Below are 21,798 nucleotides of genomic sequence, written 5' to 3' on the forward strand. Positions count from 1 at the left end.
AAGTATATTTCATAATCCTGAATGCCTTATAAAGAGGATTTAATTCTTTTAAAAGTTTCCATGAATTACGAGATTGATTGAATTCTTTGATTTATTCCCACCGGTGTTGGAAACCATGGGGAATTATCTCCAGATTTAGGGAATCTGAGGCACAAATGGGGAAATCTACAGTCAATTTGGGGAATTTTGGCAGAGAACATAATATATAATGTATTACCTTTGAAACCTGAATTCTAGTGCACCAGCAGAAAGGATTTTCTCAGCTATAAACAATCTCATAGAAAAACAGACAGATTGTTTACAAAAATGGGAGTTGGGCTGCTCCATGTGTGAGAAATAATCCTTGCATCAATATTTCTGTTGATGATAAGCTAGTGTAGTGAAGACGACTTAAGATATTTATAAGGACAGTGATTCTGAGTAACACAGAAACACTTGTTATAAAGTAGCCCAATAAGGAAACACGAAGTGATTTAGTTGTACTTGTTATTACTGTGACTACTGCAGAATGGATATAGAATCCCAAGAAAGAATTCAGAGGAAAATGACATGACTAATCCCGGGCATTAGAAACCTCGAGTACAGAGACAGGTTAAAGCATCTTAATTTGCACTCCCTCGAGAGACGTAGAGTGAGGGGCGACCTGATAGAGGTGTATAAATGGAAGTCAGGGCTAAACAAAGGTGACATAACAAAGGTACTTAAACTATCCAACCAGGAGCGAACTGGTAACTGGTTTCAAACTAGACAAATTTAGATTTAGGCGCGAAATAGGTAAACATTGGTTTGGCAATAGAGTAGTGGATGAGTGGAACAAGTTACCAAACATCATCATTAACTCTAACACGCTGGATAGCTTCACACAAAGGTTGGATGGATATATTAACAAAAGAGGTTGGGTGTAAATGGGACTGCCCAGTATGGGCCAATAGGCCCGCTGTAGTTTCCTCCATTCTTATGTTCTTATGTTTGTAATTTCTAGTGTGTACTTTTCATTTTTTACACTTACACTTCTATGAAGGCGCACACATAAGATAGTTTTCTTATGGGCTAACCCAAGAATAAAACGGGTGATATTATTTATTTTACATTATTTTCAGTCTTGAAGAAGAATCATTTATTTTCCTCAGGTTATAAATACAGTATATACTGTACAATGAGGAATATTGTTTTATTTTTACTTAATAAATTGTGAATATCCCATTCTGGTATTTATATTTTTAGTATAACCTCTTTATCTGTCGTACTTGATTTTTATATTAAATTTTCCATTAAGTACAAGTATATTATGTGAAATGGGGAATTAGGGGGAATTTTTGCCTGGAGGCTCGGGGTATATCGCTCAACACAGGTTAGCAGCACTCAAGTGTCTCAGTGTTGACCTTCACTCGGTGCCACACACAAGGATGTCTACACTTATGGTTTAATTGATCACAGAAAGAACAGCAGGTGTGTTGCCTTACTTCCCATCACAGAAAACAACCGTAGAACATATAAAGAAGATTTAGGTAAGATATTTTGTTTGTTAATTACCATAATTATAAATGACACGACTTTTTACTGTTACCGAGGCGAAAATTATATACACAAAAAAAAACAACTTGATATCTGTCAGTAACGACCTAATGACTTAATTTAACTGGAATACATAAATCTCATCTGAACTTTTATTCTGTTGATTTACAAGTGAATAAATACTGGCGATTGTTTTGTAACAATCTGAACCAGCTGTTTAGGTTTAGTCAGTACTTGATTTACCACGAGACAAATGAGACAGTAAGTTTTATTAGTTTTTATCTATAATAAACTTATTGATATGAAAAGTATGTGTGTGTGTGTGCTGAATTATAAATACTGTGCTGTTAATAAGAGATCGGCGTGGCCTCCACTACCCGGCCCTGAGTGATGGTCGGGCCGTCGATGGCTCCTGTTGTATCCCGGTCTTTCCTCACCTTACATAATCTAAGTTACCGTAGTCTACCATTATGTTCAACAAATATAACTTTAATATAATTAATTTTAGTGGTTCACCTGATGTAATAGTTGTTGTAAAGATTCACAGCGATATTGTGTGGCAGAGCTTTACCTTCCCGAGGCTAAAGAGAAGGTAGAGTTTATTGATTTTTTGGGGGCGGTGAGGCAGAGATCAATGTCATTATTAATAAAAAAAAAAAAACTCATTATGTGTTCCCTAAGAATTAAACAAGAGCTTCCTTCCCTGCATCAGTGAACGTGTTAAAGCGTTGAATAGTGGACTACGAGGGAGTCAGCCCAGGAAATTATGAATAGGACTAAATGTGGTTATTGTTAGATGTTGTCCGCCTGGGAAGAAGAGAAAAGCGAGAGAGGTTTTGGGGAAGACTTGAATAACTGCATTGAAAGCTGCGGTGTGTGAGAGAGAGAAGGAAAGGAGAGAAAGAGAAGGAAAAAGAGAGAAAGAGAAAGAAAGAAAAGAGAGAGAGAGAGAGAGAGTGATGTAGGCTTTTAACGTGAGATTGGGAGGACTGGAAAGTGAATAGACTCGCTGGTAAATATGGCGCGTCAAGAATGAATGGAAAAGGGAGAGGGAGAGAAATGATAAAATTGACACTGAGGCAGAAGTGTTTGTTAGGAAATACTTAAAATAAAAAACAAATTCGTTAATATACATAACTATTTGGAAGATACGAGTAGTGATGGTGGTGGTACTGTGATGATACGTAAATACTGACTGACCTGTATAAATGGGTGGATGTGAAAACACTAGTGAAAGAGCTTTAAAGAATTGAGAAGTTTCATATAAAAGTTGGCGAGTTGAGGAGAGTAAATGAAGTTAGTTGAGAGAGAGAAGTGGAGGGGTAGGGTAGGTTAGGTTTAGTTAGATTATCTTTGTAATAATAATAATAATAGTCAATCATCATCATCATTATATTTGGATATGTTTCTTCACCTCCTCTTTATCGCTTCTTATCTTGCCTCCCTCCAGTTAGTGTTTCATAGTCTCCCATTTATCACATATTTCTTATTACCTGCTTTACAAGAGGAGGGAAAGGGGGGGAGGGAAGGAAGGGAAGGTGAGGAAGAAGGGGAGGAAGGGGAGGGGAAAGAGAGGAAGAAGGAGAGGAGAGAAAGAGAGAAAGGAAGAGTAGGGGAGGAGGAAAGGAAGGAGGGGCACCAGTGATCCGTGATAAAGATCTCAACACGGGTAGAGGGACGACCGTTGTGTGGCTCTGAAAGGCGTCAACAAAGTGTGTGTGTGTAAACCCCCTTCACAAACTACGCCACTTACTCTCTTTCTCTCTCACACCACCTACACCCCCTCACTTTTCCCGCCGTAATTCGACTAGTAAGGACGCTTGGTATTTTATTTCCAGGTGAGGGTATTTAAAAATCAGGTGAAATAAGATGATGGGTTAAAACTTCACACGTGATTAGTAAACTTGCATCACCTCCACCACGTATATATTTTTGGGTGAGAGGAGCCGTGTGGTTATTTTTTTTTATCGTTTTTTTTTATGACGAAGAAGAAATGTATGGAGTCGGTGCTGGTGGGTTTGTTTACGTCGTTCACTACAGCCAGCTCGTTAGAGATGTTTGTTTAGACCAGCGACGCAAAATGGTTAAAGTGAATTCCTTGACAGTATTTATTTTACAGTTTAATAATGCTTTGGTCTTCAACTACGATAATTCATCTGGCGTTTATTGTTAGACGTAGAGCAGCAGCAGTATATTATAATAGCTAAATGTTTCTCTTTAAGTGTCGCTATATCATTAATTAGATCAGACTGACGCACTGTGATGGGCACTGTGATGGGCACTGTGATGGACACTGTGATGGGCACTGTGATGGGCACTGTGATGGGCACTGTGGTGGACTGCTGTGATGGGCACTGCATGGAGGCTGGAGCCTGTGATGGGCACTTTAATAATCCAATAAAGTCACTCCTGGGGTTCGGGGATATTGTGAGCAGGCTAAGGTATTTATTTGTTGGGTGATGCTGCTCTACCCTCCCTACACATGTACCACCTGTACCCACACACACATACACACACACCTTATACCACACACCTTGTACCACACATGTACCACACACACACACACATATACACACACCTTAGCACACACACACCTTGTACCACACACACACACACACCTTGTATACCACACACACACACACATGTACCACACACACATATACCCCACACAGCAGCCACACACACACACCTTGTACCACACACACCACACTGTATACCACACACACACATACCACACACACACACACCTTGTACCACACACACCATGTACACACACATGTACCACACACACACACATGTACCCACACACATGTACACACACACACCATGTACACACACACACAACCATACCACACACACCTTATGCCACACACCATGTACCACACACACACCTGTATACCACACACACACACACACCTTGTACCACACACACACACCTTGTACCACACACATGTCACACACACACATATACCACACACACACATGTACCACACACACACACACCTTGTACCACACACACCTTGTACCACACACACCTTGTACCACACACCTTGTACCACACACCATGTACCACACACACCTTGTACCACACACCTTGTACCTGTCAATGTGTGTGTGATAGTCTGGTTGGTGACGGCAGAGGTGTAGTGTTAACAGTCGTCTGGGCAGGTAAAGTACAGGATCGTGAGTGATAATGAATACAGTATGAGGGAAGGTGTTGACATTACCATATTCTCCTTAATACCTCGCTGAAATATGCACACACACACACACACACAGACTCACACACACACAACACATACACAACACACACACACACAAAACACACACACACACGCACAACACACACACAACACATACACAACACACACACACACAAAACACACACACACACGCACAACACACACGCAACACATATAATGAGGTTAATCTCATATGAAGAGGTAAAGTAAGAATTTTTTAGAAGTAGGGGTGTAGAGAGGTAGTGTGTCTCGAGGGTGTGATGATAATATTATATATTAACTCAGGCTCAGTACATGTGTGGCTTATAAAACACCAATGTGTGTTAGAGTATTATTGTTCTAGTTCAACGGGGGGGGACTCGTATATTATGGCATATTCCTATTAGCTAACAAGTAAATGGACACTTCCACTATGTCTATCGCTGGGGAGGTTCAGGATCGTCGCACTACTACCGTCTCCACAGCCAGCACTTGCTTTGACACACTGAGTAGATAGGACACCGTCGATGGACCGCGCTGAGACCTCATTGCACTTATTGACGGACTTCTTCGATGCAGCTGGTGGGACGACGAGCGGGACTGAGGAGCGAGTGTTGCTGGCCCCTTATATTGTAGGTCTCAGGCCAGCGGATGTTCTCTCTTAATTAACACTAATCTGGGTGTGTTTAGACCGAATTGTTTGGTCAGGTGTCAGAAGTACTGGCTGGATAGTAGTTCCTTGAATTAACAAGGTCATAACACCGGCTGGCTGGGAGAAATTTTCCCTTCCTGACCGTGACCTCTGTTGGGTCAGGTCTTAGTTACTGTAGGGTGGGTCAACTCACATGGCTGAACACGTGCTCCCCTGGTTACTGCTATGTCTATGTTATTCTACTGGCTTGGATGCTTTGGTCTGATCGATAAACATTATACTCAGCGCACACACACACACACGCACACACACACACATACACACAATAAAAGCCTGGGAGGTAAACAACAGTATTGGCCATGAATGTAGTGCTACCCTCTACTGGTGAAGGTAAACAATAATAAAACGTTATCCTAGCGTGGATATGTCCCGCCCGCGAGCCGTTACCATAGCAGGCAGACAGGTTAGGTGTGTGTGTGTGTGTGTGTGTGTGTGTGTGTGTGTGTGTGTGTGTGTGTGTGTGTGTGTGTGTGTGTGTGCACCTATTGGGATCAACGAGCGCCTCATGACACTCAAGAGTCTCACTGAATCATTCCCGTCATGCCTTCTTCATCAGTGCATACGCCCCAACACTGGATGCAGAGGATGACATCAAGGAGGACTTTTACGCCGACCTCGACAGAGTGCTAACCTCTATCGCTGGAGAAGGTAAGGCTGTGCTCCTTGGTGACTTCAATGTCAGAGTTGGCAGAGATGCTGACATTTGGCAGGGAACCATAGGGAGAAATGGACTTGGCAAGTGTAATCCCAATGGCCTACTCCTCCTCACCAAGTGTGCTGCACACAACCTCACTGTCACCAATACCTTGTTTAGGCAGGCCGACAAGTTCAAGGGTTCGTGGCAACACCCACCATACAAATACTGGCATATCATTGACTACATCATTGTCAGAGAAAGAGATAGCCGAGATGTCCTCATCACCCGAGCCATGCGTGGCTCAGACCACTGCGACACTGATCATCAGCTCGTCAGAGCAAATTTCTCACTTCACATCACCCCAAAACGGCGAAGGCAACAAGCCTCCAGAAGAGGTTTTAACACTAAGTGTCTGGAGGATTCAGCAGTAGCACATGCTTTCAGACAGCAGCTCGAACATGGGCTGATGAACAACCCGACAACAAACAACCCAAATCCCAGTGCTGAATGGGATATCCTTGACACTCACGACAAAAACCTGCAGAAAGACCCTCGGCCAGATCGAAAGAATACATCAGGACTGGTTTGATGAAAATGACCCGACAATCAAAGAACTCGTCGATGATAAACGTGCTGCTTTAATTGACTGTCCGAACAACCCTCAAGTCTCAAACAAAAGCTGATATCTTCAGCAAGAAGAAAGCAGTGGCCCAGTGAGAACTTTGCAATCTAAAGAACGACTGGTTTAAAAATAAAGCAGATCAGCACAAGATGAGCGAATTTTTCAATTCCACTAAAACATTTTATGGGCCAATCACTCGTGGCGCAGTCCCCCTCAGCTCATCCGACGGTAACTCCCTAATTAAAGACCACGGAGTCCTCCTTCAGCGTTGGAAAGAGCACTACCATTCACTGCTCAACCGAAACACCGATGTGGATGTCCTGACTACCCAGCAGGTCCCTCAGCGTCCAGAGCTGACCCACCTCAGCTATCCTCCATCCCTGGATGAAGTAGCTGCTGCTATCAAACAGATTAAATATAACAAAGCCTCAGAGCCTGATGGAATCCCAGCCGATGTGTATAAAGCAGGAGGACCTCTGCTTACCAGCCGTCTCCACTCTCTCCTGGAGAATATATGGGAAAAGGAGGAAATACCCCAAGCTCTTAAAGACGCCTCCATCATCAATATTTATAAGAACAAGGAAGACCAGTCAGACTGTTGCAACTACCGCAGGATCTCGCTGCTGTCTGTAGCTGCCAAGTCCTCTTAAACCGACTTTTTCCTGAGGCAGAAAACTTCCTCCCAGAATCTCAATGTGGCTTTAGACCATCACGTGGCACCACTGACATGATTGTTGCTGCCTGCCAGATACAGGAAAAGTGCAGAGAACAGCGTCGTGACCTGTACATGGCCTTCATAAACCTAACCAATGCCGTTTTGGCTGCCCACCAAAATTTATCGCCACTGCGAGGCAACTCCATGATGGCATGAACAGCTGTGTCCTGCACAATGGTACCCAGTCTGAGTTCTTCCCCATCCATATGGGGGTTAAATAAGGGTGTGTACTGGCACTAACTCTCTTTTCTATTTTATTGGCTGCCTTCCTTACTAGCGCCAGTGCCAATTTAGCCGGCGGGGTGGACATCGAGTACGAGATGAAGGGTCTTTTCAACATAAGAACATAAGACGACTCCAGGTAGGAACAAAGGTGTTGGCAGCTTCCATTTTTGAACTTCAGTATGCAGACGACCTCACCCTTATCGCTTACACTGAACGTAACGCACAGGAGATCATGAACACCTACGCAGCTGCGTATGCACACTTCGGCCTTGAGGTGAATGTACATAAGACTCAGATTCTCTTTCAGCCTGCCCCTGGTTCAACCACACATCCACCATGCCTCCAGCTTAACGGTACTACCCTCTCTAATGTTACCCACTTTCGGTATCTCGGCTCCCACCTGCCCACCACGGCAGACATCGATGAAGAGATTCAGCATCAGATCAGATGTGCATCTCAAGCCTTTGGCAGACTCCGAAACCGTGTCTTCAGCTGTAGGGAGCTGACATTATCTACAAAGTTTCACGTATATCGAGCAGTGGTCCTCCCCACCCTGCTATATGGCAGCGAAACATGGGTCACATACAGGAGGAACCTCAAGGCACATGAAAACTTTTACCAACTTAGTCTACGTTCCATCCTCCGAGTTCACTGGGAAGACAAGAGATCAAATGCTAGTATTCTTGCTAAGACCAACTGTAGGAGCATCGAGGCGACCATTATACATGAACAACTTCGCTGGACTGGCCATGTTACCCGCATGGATGACAGTAGACTGCCAAAGCAGGTACTTTATAGTCAGCAAACGAATAGTAAACATAACGCTGGCGAGTAACTCAAAAGATATAAGGATAGTCTTAAGATAAACCTGAGAAAGTGCCAAATCGACCCCCTCACCTGGGAGACGATCAATCTACACCGTAACGTTTGGAGGAGCACCACACGAGGTGTCAATACTTTCGAGTTAGCCCGACTGCAAACCGAGGCAGACAAGCGCCAACGCCGAAAAGACACTGCCGCCGCCCCTCCCGCACTAGATGTAGCCCCCCACATGCGCAACATCTGTAATCGACCCTACCGGTCCCGTATCGGCCTCTTTAGTCACCTCAGAACTCACCAATGAAGGTGACATCCTTAATAACTCACATCATTGTATCATAGCTAGATGATCGTCATACTAGATTCCGTGTGACAGCAAAGTAGTGGTAGTAGTAGTGTGTGTGGCGACCTGTGGTGTAATGGTCAGCATGCTCGCCTCGCAAACGAGCGGAACCGGGTTCGATCCCCGGGCAGGGTGAAACTATGGGCAAGTTTCTTTTCGCCATTTGCCTCTGTCTCCCCAGCAGTAATTGGGAACCTGGATGTTAATCGATTTGCGGATCGTGTTCCGAGGTAATGGTTAGCCAGTGCAGTTGGCGAGTTGTCCGGTCTTCTCGGACTGTTCCTCGACACTGGGTCATGCAACTGGTTAACTCAGGGTGTGGTTGTTGTGTTGGTGACAGCTTTTACACCTTAAACAAATTCCCACTTAGGTGGCCCTCGGGCCGGCCATCCTCGTACACAAGGGGCAGCCAATATTTGTATTAATATTGTGTGTGTGTGTGTGTGTGTGTGTGTGTGTGAATAAATACACACAATCATTATATTAAGCTGTAAAACACGTCTGTCTTTTTTACCAAATTGTGATAAAAATTTTATCACGACAATTAAATAAAAATTAATTGGTAGAAGATAAAACTTGGTCTATTTTATCTCATAGTTTGTTTGTTATAAAACTGTTGTTGATATTGGTTAGGTGAGGTTAGGTGAGGTTAGGTTAGGTTAGGTTAGGTTAGGTTAGGTTAGGTTAGGTGAGGTTAGGTTAGGAATTGTATATTTTATGGTCCCAACACTAGTGAATATATATATTATTAGTCACCGGCCGGCCACTACAGGAAATGACTGACTTAACATAACGACCTCAAATAAATTGTAGTTATTAGGGGGAATAACTGTAATGTATATATGTAAATTTATACATACAAACAGTTTATACATATTTGGTGTAATGGTCCTCGATAACTGTGATGAACTCGGTATATAAGTCTGGTTACTGGGTGTGGCAGACAGACGGATGGACGGACGGGCTAAGGACCAGACAGTCAGCAGACGGGGACGAGAGGCAGCAGGTAATTGACAGTCACCACCATCATCACTACGGAACCAGACAGTAGCAGACAGAATGGTAGACAGTCCCTCCAGTAGACAGTGACAGGGAGGGTGGTAGACGGTCCCTCCAGTAGAGTGACAGGGAGGGTAGTAGACAGTCCCTCCAGTAGACAGTGACAGGGAGGGTAGTAGACAGTCCCTCCAGTAGACAGTGACAGGGAGGGTGGTCGACAGTCCCTCCTGTAGACAGTGACAGGGAGGGTGGTCGACAGTCCCTCCAGTAGACAGTGACAGGGAGGGTAGTAGACAGTCCCTCCAGTAGACAGTGACAGGGCGTGGCGTGTATTAGGGCGTGGCGTGTATTAGGGCGTGGCGTGTATGTGGGCGTGGCGTGTATGTGGGCGTGGCGTGTGTGTGGGTGTGGCGTGTATGTGGGTGTTGATGTGTTTAACCTTTCCATACATAGGTGCTTACCACGTGTGTGTGTGGGCACAGGCGTGTGCGTGTGTGTGTGTGTGTGTGTGTGTGTGTGTGTGTGTGGCCGGAGGGATATTGACAAATAGAGAAGGAAGAATAAACTGTAAAATTACATTGAGAGAGCAGGATCAGCATGGTCTTTGTGACGTCACTTGTGATATTTCAACATCCTTGACACACCGATGACGTCATTACCGGGGCTTGGAAGCCCGACGGCTGTGGGCGTCATGAGGGGACGATATACCGGGGTACTGGTGGAGGGAAGACGATATGCAGGTGCTGTGGAAGGGACAACATTGCTCCAGGGTACTGGTGGAGAGGACAACATTATACCAGGGTGCTGGTGGAGGGACAGCATTATACCGGGGTACTGGTGGAAGGACAGCGATATACCGGGGTACTGGTGGAAGAACAACGATATACCGGGGTACTGGTGGAGGGGACAGCATTATACCGGGGTACTGGTGGAGGGGACAGCATTATACCGGGGTACTGGTGGAGAAGTATTAAAACGCTCAGGTAATTTACATAAGTAATTAGTGTTGTGTTATCTGACTGGTATAAATGAATGTGACTTTTTAGTTAATATTGTCGCCGCCGTAAAACATCATGGGCATAATTTTCTCATTATGTAGTGAAGAAATGGAGCAGAGTGTATAATGAAGACTTGGCTGGTAGGTGGAGCAGAGTGTATAATGAAGAGTTGGCTGGTAGGTGGAGCAGAGTGTATAATGAAGACTTGGCTGGTAGGTGGAGCAGAGTGTATAATGAAGACTTGGCTGGTAGGTGGAGCAGAGTGTATAATGAAGACTTGGCTGGTAGGTGGAGCAGAGTGTATAATGAAGACTTGGCTGGTAGGTGGAGCAGAGTGTATAATGAAGACTTGGCTGGTAGGTGGAGCAGAGTGTATAATGAAGACTTGGCTGGTAGGTGGAGCAGAGTGTATATAAGAGTTGGCTGGTAGGTGGAGCAGAGGTATAATGAAGACTTGCTGGGTGGAGCAGAGTGTATAATGAAGACTTGGCTGGTAGGTGGAGCAGAGTGTATAATGAAGACTTGGCTGGTAGGTGGAGCAGAGTGTATAATGAAGACTTGGCTGGTAGGTGAAGCAGAGTGTATAATGAAGACTTGGCTGGTAGGTGGAGCAGAGTGTATAATGAAGACTTGGCTGTCTCACTCTCTGTCTCTCTGTCTCACTCTCTCTCTCTCTCTCTGTACAACACAACCTGTACAGTTACTAGTGCCTGTATGGAATGCCTGTGTCATTTTGTAAGGTTAGGTTAGGTTAGGTTAATTCACACACAACATGACGCTGCATGTTACGGAGGGAGTAAAGGGAACTGAACCAAACAGAGAGAGAGAGGAAACAGGAAATTTTTATTTACTGTGTGCGAGGATCACCAGGGAAGGGGAGGGAGAGTTATCCCAGTCAGTGTAAAAACGACATACGACTGACACAAATTCTACCATTTTAAACGTGCAGTTGTTTTGTGTGTTAGCGACGGCACAAGTCATCAAATAACTTCACTTTTATCCATTAACAAATATCCACACAGTGTTGTGGATGTCTTCACTACAGAAAGGAAGAATTTAATTAACTAATTGGATAAGATGATGCGTGTAGAGTCTCGGGAAACTACATTTAAATATCGTGAATTTTAAACCGCGATGCAATATATTTTTCTGTGCCGGGCGGACACAACTCACAGGTTTAAAATATCACTGAGTGTCACAGAGAAATGAAACTTTTTTTCCCTGTTATTATTTGTTTAATACTGACACAAACTTTGAAGCTGTGTTACGTGACGTTTGTCTGAATAAATCAAATGTTAATTAAGGTACTTGGCGTCAGTAGCCTCACCTAACCCCCACCGTTACGACAATAAACGTTTCTTGTATCTCAACAGTACAGTGTATTATGCTATCTGAGTCCTGCTGCACCTTTGACTCAGCCAGCCATCAACAGTGTAGAATACAATACCGTCAGGGCCGGATTCAGGAGTGGGCAAAGTGGGCAGCTGCCCAGGGGCCTCCACAATCTGGGGGCCTCCACATATTACAATATGTTCTAATTCCTCAATATAACTGCATATGGCTTCAAAATTCTCCAAAGAAGTGTTCAAATTTCAAAGTTTTCCCGGGGGGCTTACAGCGCCCCCCGGAACTCCCAGATGTTTAGGCTCGCTTCACTCGCCACCCCACCCTCTTGGGTCGTTATAATGAGAGGGGCCTCCACAAAGAGGCTGCCCATGGGCCTCTACAGGTCTAAATCCGGCACTGAATACCGTACTATCTTGCTACAGTATAGTGTTGTCCTCCTGCCAACACAGAGCCGTGGTGAACCTCCAATATCCTTCCTGACCCCAGTAACTGACTAACTGACAACAACAACAACAACTATAATAACATTAATAGTAATAAAATGATGATGATAATAATAATAATAATAATAATAATAGTAATAATAATAAGGTCATTAAGAGATCTTCATATATTTGCAGTTGTTCCACCGTGATCAGATAGACAGGCTGTCAATTAGGATGGTCTGGTGCCGAGACAGAGGGCGACAGTCACACCACTTACTGACTGTCACAACACTACACTCACCAGTCACCCGTCCACTCTGTCACCCTCCTTGTCTCTCTCGCCTGTCTTTACAGCGAATGGCCTCTCTCTCTCTCTCTCTCTCTCTCAAGTCAACGAGTTATGAGTGATGATGGGGGGGGTGGGGTCAGGCAGGTGGTGGAAGGGTGAATGTTGACCCTATTTCCAGCTTCCTTTAAAGACACCCAACCCGGGTAGTGGGGGGCGAGGCAGTGAGGGGTGAGGTAGTGAGAGGTGAGGTAGTGAGAGGTGAGGTAGTGGGAGGTGAGGTAGTGAGAGGTGAGGTAGTGAGAGGTGAGGTAGTGAGAGGTGAGGTAGTGGGAGGTGAGGTAGTGAGAGGTGAGGTAGTGGGAGGTGAGGTAGTGAGAGGTGAGGCGCTTTATGAGAACCTCCTATTATAGATGGTGCTGAAGTATGGCTGGGGGGAAGAAGACAAGGGTGTGTGAAGGAATACAGCTAATTATAATGAAAGAATATTGTTATAATGAAAGAATATTGTTATAATGAAAGAATATTGTTATAATGAAAGAATATTATTATAATGAAAGAATATTGTTATAATGAAAGAATATTGTTATAATGAAAGAATATTGTTATAATGAAAGAATATTGTTATAATGAAAGAATATTGTTATAATGAAAGAATATTGTTATAATGAAAGAATATTGTTATAATGAAAGAATATTGTTATAATGAAAGAATATTGTTATAATGAAAGAATATTGTTATAATGAAAGAATATTGTTATAATGAAAGAATATTGTTATAATGAAAGAATATTGGTGTTTATACTATAGTAGAATACAAACTTAAATTATACCTTATTTTTAAACTGAATAGGAAGTTAAGAGATTTTATTTTTTTCTGCAGCGAATTTATCAACAGTAACAAAGGGATAATATTTTTATTGTTTTACAGTCGACTAATTGTGGTGATGATGGATTATTTTTAAACCAGCCAACATAAAGTAGAAGTGTGTTAATACAGTTATGTTAACTCATCGGTAAGTTAAGGCCGTGGTGCCGGTAACCATTATATAATGATTAATTAACTGCTGGTTCTATAATATAAACTTATCAATGTTGGAGAGAAAAAAATGAATTAAACCAACCAACCAACGAGACCAGTACAGTACAGCGTTTGTTAATATAATAATCTAATCAAATATCAGAGACTCACCGGCACGAATTAACCTGGACTGAAAAAGACCTGACAACATCCTAATCTACTTAGTGAAAACATTAATCATCAGTTGCTCAATATCATTTACTAACTTTTCAGTCAATATGAATACTCACATATTATCTAATGAAAAATTTTAAATAGTTATTAAATGCTTTACCGAAAAAGACGCCACTGGGAGCAGTTAAATATTTACCAAGTGAATGAAATATTACACCGCCTGTCATAATGTGTTGACAGTGGGGTCAGTCACAAGGTGCCCGCCCCTCTGTTAGTCATCCTGAGGTTGTGTGTCGTATTGTGATCATTATATTAACTCGAGAAAATATAACTGGTAACAATACAGAGACATTTTAATGAGAAACAGGCGAGAGAACTACTTGTTGACGTAAACAAGTACACAAGGAGGACGTGGTTATTCTTAGATCTGTGGAGGTGAAGGAGTAACCTCACCCGTCTAGCAGTGTTTGTAGGTAAGGTTAAGGTTATTCGCTGTCTTCACCACGACTTGGATAGTGACTCAGTGCTCCGGGTTATTGTATTTGAAATGAGTATTTTATTAGATAAAATGTTATACATATGGCCTACACAAGTTATACATATGGCCCACACAAGTTATACATATGGCCCACAGTATACATATATGAATATTTACCGAGGACAACACGTGGAGTATTAAGGGCACTTGTTAGCCACCGTCCTGGCGGGTTGTGGGTTCGATTCCCTGGCTGTTGTAATATATTATTCCTGGAACTGGTGACACTGACGACTGCTGGGTGACAATGACTATATTATCAACATAAAGATAGACCGCGGCTGACGCAGGATGACTTACACTAGTGCGAGAGTTAGATATTAAATTATCGGTGATTTTGTTTTAGGTGATGGCCAGATACTCGGCTCCTGTTCATTATTTTTGGTGAGATAGTCTTGTGTGTCTCAGCTTGTGTACAGAGGAACTATATGTGGCAACCAACACACACCAACATAAGCGAACTTAACTGAACTAAAGAGAAGTAGAATACGTTAGGTGTAGTGGACTGTGGTGGGTGGCAGCGACCCTAACTAGACTTGCTGGCCGGGAGAGCAGCAACCCGCCTACCCAGATTTAAAACTCCATAACCAAATCTGGGTGGCGCGTGTGAAGGCCGTTTATATTGTACACTGGCTATATATATCTGGCTCTCTAACAAGAATATAGCGAGAGCCAGACCAGGTTTGTTGTCACTGCCTTTATTTTTATATATACAGTATATCTGGTAACAGTAATCTGATATTTATATTGTTCTCGTTATGGGAAAATTGAAGTAGTTTTACGAACGGACGACTGAATACGAGAGATAATATTCATACTAAGTTCTTTACTGCAAATGTTTGTGTAGTTTTTATGAGAATTTCACGTGGTATATTTATTTCTATTTATTTATTTATTCATTCATTTACATAATTATTTTTATAGTTGTGTTTTAAAAGATAGAGTTTTAGCCTAGTTTTGCCGGTGCCACAAGAGGGCTAGTGAGCGTGTGGTTCATCCTCCGTATTTCTCTCTACAGGACCTAACTTGGGTGTAATGTTGACCAGTGTGATGTACTATCGTGGACAAAAGTTCGCTCCTTCCCAAACTGAAGCATTATCGACCCCAAATTAGATAAAAAAGCACACCCGCACCAGATGACAGTCAGAGTTCGGAGATTCATTCCCGTGTCTGTTTCACCACAGGGGGCGAACTTCTGTCCACGTTAGTACAACTGTTTGTAATCAAAATTAGCTGTTGCACTACATCCTCTGGGGCGACAATATCCTGATGGTAGCGGCGGCCTCACGTGTGTCCACCACCTGCCTGGGTTAGAAGGACAGATTAATATAATAAAGTTACCTGTGCCAAAGTGGAGTGTTGTGGCTCACACGCCACCATGGGACGCCACCATCACACTACCAGGGGACGCCACCCTCACGCCACCAGGGGACGCCACCATCACACTACCAGGGGACGCCACCATCACACTACCAGGGACGCACCCTCACACTACCAGGGACGCCACCCTCACACTACAGGGACGCCCCCACACTACCAGGGGACGCCACCCTCACACTACCAGGGGACGCCACCCTCCACACTACCAGGGGACGCCACCATCACGCCACCAGAGACGCCACCATCACACTACCAGGGGCGCCACCCTCACACTACCAGGGACGCCACCCTCACACTACCAGGGGACGCCACCCTCACACTACCATGGGACGCCACCAGGGGCACCATCACACTACCAGGGACGCCACCCTCACGCTACCAGGGGACGCCACCCTCACACTACCAGGGGACGCCACCTCACACACACTCAGGGACGCCACCCTCACGCTACCAGGGACGCCACCCTCACACTACCAGGGGACGCCACCCTCACGCCACCAGGGACGCCACCTCACACTACCAGGACGCCACCCTCACACTACCAGGGACGCCACCCTCCACTACCAGGGACGCCACCCTCACACCTACCAGGGACGCCACCCTCACACTACCAGGGACGCCACCCCACACTACCAGGGAGACGCCACCCTCACACTACCAGGGACGCCACCATCACGCCACCAGGGACGCCACCCTCCACCAGGGGACGCCACCCTCACGCCACCAGGGATGCCACCCTCACACTACCAGGGGACGCCACCTCACGCCACCAGGGGACGCCACCCTCACACTACCAGGGACGCCACCCTCACACTACCAGGGACGCCACCCTCACACTACCAGGGGACACCACCCTCCTGCAGGGACGCCACCATCACACTACCAGGGACACCACCTCTCACACTACCAGGGACGCCACCATCACACTACCAGGGGACGCACTCTCATACTACCAGGGACGCCACTCTCCACACTACCAGGGGACGCCACCATCACGCCACAGGGACGCCACCATCACACCTACCGGGGACGCCACTCTCACACTACAGGGGACGCCACCATCACGCCACCAGGGACGCCACCATCACGCCACCAGGGACGCCACCCTCACACCACCGGGGACGCCACCCTCACACTACCAGGGGACGCCACCCTCACACTACCAGGGGACGCCACTCTCCACACTACCAGGGACGCCACCCTCACACTACCAGGGGACGCACCCTCACACTACCAGGGACGCCACCCTCACACTACCAGGGGACGCCACCCTCACACTACAGAGGACGCCACCATCACGCCACCAGGGGACGCCACCCTCCCACACTACCAGGGGACGCCACCATCACACTACCAGGGGCCCCACCCTCACACTACAGGGTACGCCACCATCACGCCACCAGGGACGCCACCCTCACACTACAGGGACGCCACCCTCACGCCACCAGGGACGCCACTCTTACTACCAGGGACGCCACCATCACACCTACCAGGGACGCCACCCTCACACTACCAGGGGACGCCACCCTCCGCCACCAGGGACGCCACCCTCACACTACCAGGGGACGCCACCATCACACTACCAGGGACGCCACCATCACGCCACCAGGGACGCCACCCTCCTGGGGACGCCACCCTCACGCCACCAGGGACGCCACCTCCACGCCACCAGGGGACGCCACCATCACACCTACAGGGACGCCACCCTCACACTACCAGGGGCGCCACCCTCACACACTACCAGGGACGCCACCCTCACACCTACCAGGGGACGCCACCCTCACACTACCAGGGACGCCCTCCACACTACCAGGGACGCCACCCTCACACTACCAGGGGACGCCACCCTCACACTACCAGGGACGCCACCCTCCACTACTAGGGGACGCCACCCTCACACTACCAGGGGACGCCACCTCACACTACCAGGGACGCCACCCTCACACTACCAGGGACGCCACCCTCACACTACCAGGGGACGCCACCTCACACTACCAGGGGACGCCACCCTCCACACTCAGGACGCCACCCTCACACTACCAGGGACGCCACCCTCACACTACGAGGGACGCCACCCCCACCTACCAGGGACACCACCCTCCTACCAGGGGACGCCACCATCACACTACCAGGGACACCACCCTCACACTACCAGGGGACGCCACCCTCCCACTACCAGGGACGCCACCATCACACTACTAGGGGACGCCACCCTCACACACTACCAGGACACCACCCTCACACTGGACACCATCACACTACAGGGACACCACCCTCACACTACCAGGGGACACCACCCTCACACTACCAGGGACGCCACCATCACACTACCAGGGGACGCCACCATCACACTACCAGGGACGCCACCCTCACACTACCAGGGACGCCACCATCACACTACCAGGGACGCCACCCTCACACTACCAGGGGACACCACCCTCACACTACCAGGGACGCCACCATCACACCAGGGGACACCACCCTCACACTACCAGGGACACCACCCTCACACTACCAGGGACGCCACCATCACACCTACCAGGGACGCCACCATCACACACCAGGGGACGCCACCCTCACACTACCAGGGGACACCACCCTCCACACTACCAGGGACACCACCCTCACACTACCGGGGACGCCACCATCACACTACAGGGGACGCCACCATCACACTACCAGGGGACGCCACCATCACACTACCAGGGACGCCACCTCACACTACCAGGGTACGCCACCCTCACACTACCAGGGGACGCCACCATCACACTACCAAGGGACGCCACCACGGACGCCACCATAATGGTTCAGTTGGTAGATGTGACCGAAAATCCATCGTCACTTACTCAGTCGCCACTGTCCTTATTATTCACATTACATCACGGTAGGTCAGGTCAGGTCAGGTCAGGTGTAGGTCAGGATGCAAAGGCATTACAGGAGGATCTAAATAAACTTCAGGGGTGGTCTGAAAAATGGCAAACGAAATTCAACACCAGCAAGTGCAGCGTACTTAATATTGGAGGAACAAATACAGTCAATGTATACAGCCTTAGCAACATCAACCTAGAGAAGTCGACTTGTGAAAGAGACTTAGGGGCACTTGTAAGCCCGGACCTACGGCCTAGAAAACAGTGCGTTAATGTTCGAAATAAGGCAAACAGAGTATTGGGTTTATATCTAGAAGTGTGAGTAATAAAAGTGCAGAGATCTTATTGCAACTATATCTTGCGCTAGTCAGGCCGCACCTCGATTATGCGGTTCAGTTCTGGTGCCTTTATTATAGAATGGATATAAATTCACTAGAGTCGGTGCAGCGAAGAATGACGAAAATGATTCGGGACTTAGAAACCTTCCATATCAGGATAGGTTAAAAGAAACTAAGCTTGCATTCCTAGAAAGACGAAGTGCGGGAGATATGATATAAGTATTTAAGAGGTGAAAGGAATCAATAAGGGGATATAGATAAAGTTCATATAATGTCCTAGCAGATAGGACTCAGGAGCAACGGATTTAAGTTGGATAAGTTTAGGTTTAGGAGGGAGATAGGAAGGAACTGATTCACAAATTGGGTGTTGGACGAGTGGAACAAGCTTAGCAGCTTTGTAGTAAGTGCTGGAACGCTGGAAAGTTTTAAAAGGAGGCTAGATAGATTCATGGATGATAGAGAGTGGTAGTAACTCTCGACAGGAGCTGCCATGCACAGGCCAACCGGCCTATTGCAGACTCCTTATGTTCTTATGTGATGTGTGGTGAGCAGTACAGTGCAGTATGGTGGTGCAGCTTGAGTACAGCAGTGATGTGTGGTGAGGAGTACAGTGCAGTATGGTGGTGCAGCTTGAGTACAGCAGTGATGTGTGGTGAGGAGTACAGTACAGTATGGTGGTGCAGCTTGGAGAACCAGTGAAGTGTGGTGAGCAGTACAGTGCAGTATGGTGGCACAGCTTGAGTACGCCAGTGAAGTGGTGGAGTAGAGGGCAGTGAAGGGGAGGTAGTATGGTGGTAGCTAGGCACCAGTGATGTGTGGTGAGCAGTACAGTATGGTGGTGCAGCTTGAGTAAACCAGTGAAGTGTGGTGAGGAGTACAGTGCAGTATGGTGGTGCAGCTTGAGTGACAGCAGTGATGTGTGGTGAGGAGTACAGTGCAGTATGGTGGTGCAGCTTGAGTACAGCAGTGATGTGTGGTGAGGAGTACAGTGCAGTATGGTGGTGCAGCTTGAGTAAAACCAGTGATGTGGGTGAGGAGTACAGTGCAGTATGGTGGCACAGCTTGAGTACAGCAGTGAAGTGTGGTGAGCAGTACAGTGCAGTATGGTGGCACAGCTTGAGTACAGCAGTGATGTGTGGTGAGCAGTACAGTGCAGTATGGTGGTGCAGCTTGGTGTACACCAGTGATGTGTGTGGTGAGCAGTACAGTGCAGTATGGTGGTGCAGCTTGAGTAAACCAGTGAAGTGTGGTGAGGGAGTACAGTGCAGTATGGGGTGCAGGTTGAGTACAGCAGTGATGTGTGGTGAGCGGTACAGTGCAGTATGGTGGCACAGCTTGAGTACAGCAGTGAAGTGTGGTGAGCGGTACAGTGCAGTATGGTGGCACAGTTGAGTACAGCAGTGAAGTGTGGTGAGCGGTACAGTGCAGTATGGTGGCACAGCTGAGTACAGCAGTGAAGTGTGGTGAGCGGTACAGTGCAGTATGGTGGTGCAGGTTGAGTACAGCAGTGATGTGTGGTGAGCAGTACAGTGCAGTATGGTGGAGTACACCAGTGGGCGGGTCTGGTGGGTTGTAATGTTTGTTTAATGGTTTATGGCGCCATTGTGGGAACTGCCACATAACAATATTCATTTTTCACCCATCATAATGGGTTAGCTCCTTCGTGTAGGCTTTATGTTGGGGGATGCAACCAGAACCTGTCTTACCTAACTTAACCATTGTACAATATGAAGCCGTTTGGTTAGGTTAGCTTTGGTTGGTTGGTTCATTTTGTTTGAAGTAAGGAAAGAGTAGGGGGAGAGTAAGGGGTGGTGTAGGGGGAGAGTAGGGGTGGTGTAGGGTAGAGTAGGGAAGGGGTGACTGGTGTAGGCCCATAAAGAAGGTGAGAGAGAGACCTTTTAATTAAGCTCCGTGATTAGTAGTTGGGGGCAGCTGAGGGTGATTAAACTGCTTAACGAGTTCCTTGTTGGGGGGTGACGCCTGCCCTCCGACACACCTGTCCTGCTGCCCCCCACACACACCTGCCCTGCTGCCCCACACACAGCACAACACAACACAGCACAACACAGCACAACACAACACAGCACAACACAACACAACACAACGCAGCACAACACAGCACAACACAGCTTACACAGCACAACACAGCACAACACAACGCAGCACAACACAGCACAACGCAGCTCTACACAGCACAGCGCAGCCCAGTATTGTTGAAGGGCCTTGAGCGAGCGCCACTAGCAAGAGTCTTTGTTTAGTACTCTTGAGAAAATAGTGTTGTAAAATATGGATACACAACATGCAGGTACACGAGAGGCCGTTACCAACTCTCCACCACACCTTAAGTGTGTATCATCTAACCCTGGACGACCGGACAACTCGCCCTCTGCACTGTCTTACCATTACCCCTAGAACAAGATTCCCTAAGTCTATTAACATCCAGGTCCCCATCACTCCTGGGTAGACAGAGGCAAACGGTGTAAAGAAACTTGGAGCATAGTTTCATCCTGCCCGGGGATCGAACCAGGTCCGCTCGCTTGCCAGGCGAGCATGCTGACCATACACCACAGGTCGCCTTACACACACACACACACACATGTTGTTTTGAGATAGAGTAAA

This window comes from Homarus americanus, unplaced genomic scaffold (genome assembly GCF_018991925.1).
Source record: "Homarus americanus isolate GMGI-L3 unplaced genomic scaffold, GMGI_Hamer_2.0 scaffold39647, whole genome shotgun sequence".
Lineage (NCBI taxonomy): Eukaryota > Metazoa > Arthropoda > Malacostraca > Decapoda > Nephropidae > Homarus > Homarus americanus.